This window comes from Loa loa (genome assembly GCF_000183805.2).
Source record: "Loa loa unplaced genomic scaffold supercont3.109, whole genome shotgun sequence".
In the NCBI taxonomy this organism is placed as follows: Eukaryota; Metazoa; Nematoda; class Chromadorea; order Rhabditida; family Onchocercidae; genus Loa; species Loa loa.
The window spans coordinates 24,296-27,103 of NW_018108289.1; positions in this window are offsets into that span (position 1 = coordinate 24,296).

The following is a 2,808-nucleotide window of genomic DNA, read 5'->3' on the forward strand; positions in this document are numbered from 1 at the left end:
AAAAGAAAATATGGAATTTTGGATGATAAAAATAGTCTCTAGGAAAAAAAAAGGCAGGAATATTGCATACAAAATAATTTACTGTATATTAAACTTTATCACTTAAATACAAAGTGTAATAAGAAATTGTTTATTTGTTGTCACCTCCCGATATTATAAAGGTGAAAGTTCAATTTGTGATATGAACCGCAACAACAAGCAATTGTTTAAATTAAATTTAAATTTTATTTGTCTGCCAATTAACCAACTGTAAAGTAAAAAATCAACGATAGAGAATTGCAATTTTTCAACATCATGTGTTTCTTTTTTTTTTTTTTGAAATTTAATCACGACAAAAGGACAATAAGTAACACCAATTGGATGGAAATAAATTTTGAAAGACTAAACTGAAAATAAAATTTGGCATATATTTTTGCCTTTTTTTTCCCGATCGGTTGTTAATTCTTTCCTCACAAGGAAAAGTTTGAAAGATAGTAAAAATGAAATTTCCTCTTGTAAATTAAATTTATTAAGAATTTTTAGATAAGAAAATAGCTTTAAAAGATAGGGAGAAAAAAAAAAAAGCGAAAACAAACCATCATTTCATTATGCTCATCAATAATATTCCACAAAGGATCACTATGATTATAAATTAAACTAAAATTGGATTAATCATTAATTAAAATAAATTTTTCGATGGCAAAAGAAATTTTATCATAATAAACCTTTCTTTTTACATTGCCAAATAAATCAGAAATAGGAAAAAATATTGATTTACTGTTAATTAGAAAATCAAATTCAATTCTTTTTTTTTTTCTTCCTTTTTGGGTTAATTTTTTCTCATCCATGTTTTGCAAAAAGTTTTACTTGACAATATGCAGAGAATGAAGGAAAAAAAGAAACTAATTTAAAATTAATTTTTGCAAAAAAAAAAAATTGTCAGAAATTTTCTAAAGGAAATATTCATTTCCATTCTCAACTATTTTAAAAATATGACATTTCCACTATTCCACAATTGTAAATTTGTATTTGTATATAAATTGATAACTATTAATTTTATTGTTTCTTTTTTCTTTAAAAGGAAAAAAGGAAAATATTTGTTTGTTACTTTGAAACAAACAATTTTAAAATATAATAATATTTTAACAAATTACAGCTGCATTTTTCCTAATTTAAGCCAAAAAAAAAATGCAAAAAAAGCGTTTCCATTGGATAATTTGAGAAATTAAAAAAAAGGAAAACGTAAAATTTATTTTTTAATTTTTAAAGTACCACTCCATTTCATCATTCACATTTATTGCAATAGAAAATTTTCTTGTCACAATTTGAATGATTGAAAAAAGACAGAATGATCTGATTTATTACAAAAAAAAAAAAAAGAGAAAAAAAAATTGGTAGAAACAAGAAATTTAATAAATTAAGTATAATATTAAAAATAGGAATTATCGATTGATTGAAGAATCGATTTAATAAAATATTATTCTTCCGTTGTTTTTTTCTTTTTTTTTTATCAATATTTTACAAATATTTTATTCATCTCTCTTCCCAATTTATTCATTAATAGTAATTGGAAATGCTTGGGACAAAATAATAATTAAACATTTTCCAATAGCTAAATTGAATAATTTTTAATTATAATATAAACAGATTCATCCTAAAAGTATATTGCTACATCAAACCATGTGGTTACAATCAGATGTGTTAATTTTTAAATGAGTCAATTAAATTAAATATGAGTAAATTATTCAATTTTAAAGCAATTAAATTAATCGATAATAAATTATTGAGTTTTGCTTTAAACTAAATTAAAAAATTAGACAATATCAGTAGAAATTATTATATATAGCTGATATAAATGCTCGTTGAAATTTGCAAAGAAATGAAATCAATTTCTCAAATTTGCAATTTATTTGTTAATTTTTTCACTTTCAATAAATGCTATGTTAAATTGAATGAGTTTTTCCCCATAAAAATTGCTAAAATTTGAAAAATAATGCTTTTTAATTAGAATTAATAAGACTAAAATTCAATTTGGAATTTTAAAAATTCATAACTTCAAATTCCAATTCACATGCAACCCATAATTTTGAATTTGAAATTATTACCTGATCGAGGATTTTTTTTCATGCAATTTTTATAATATCATGTTATGAAGTTTTATTTAAATCGAATTTTTTCTTTTTTCCTTTCCTATTACAAGGTGCTGTTCCTTCTATATTATTTGAATCAAAAATTTCATTATTATTTCATTTTCAAATTATTTATTTCAATAACTTATTCATTCATGATTCCATTTTTTCATGCTAATCAGGAAAAAAAAGGCAAAAATAGAAGCCAAATTTTATTTTCAGTTTAGTCTTTCAAAATTTATTTCCATCCAATTGGTGTTACTTATTGTCCTTTTGTCGTGATTAAATTTCAAAAAAAAAAAAAACACATGATGTTGAAAAATTGCAATTCTCTATCGTTGATTTTTTACTTTACAGTTGGTTAATTGGCTGACAAATAAAATTTAAATTTAATTTAAACAATTGCTTGTTGTTGCGGTTTATATCACAAATTGAACTTTCACCTTTATAATATCGGGAGGTGACAACAAATAAACAATTACTCATTACACTTTGATTTAAGTGGTAAAGTTTAATATACAGTAAATTATTTTGTATGCAATATTCCTGCCTTTTTTTTTTCAGGGACTATTTTTATCATCCAAAATTCCATATTTTCTTTTTTCTCTTTTTTTAAATCAATAATTCAATCTGTATAGTTAATTCCTATTGTTAAGTATATGTAAATTACATGCCTTAATATATGTATGTATGCATTGTT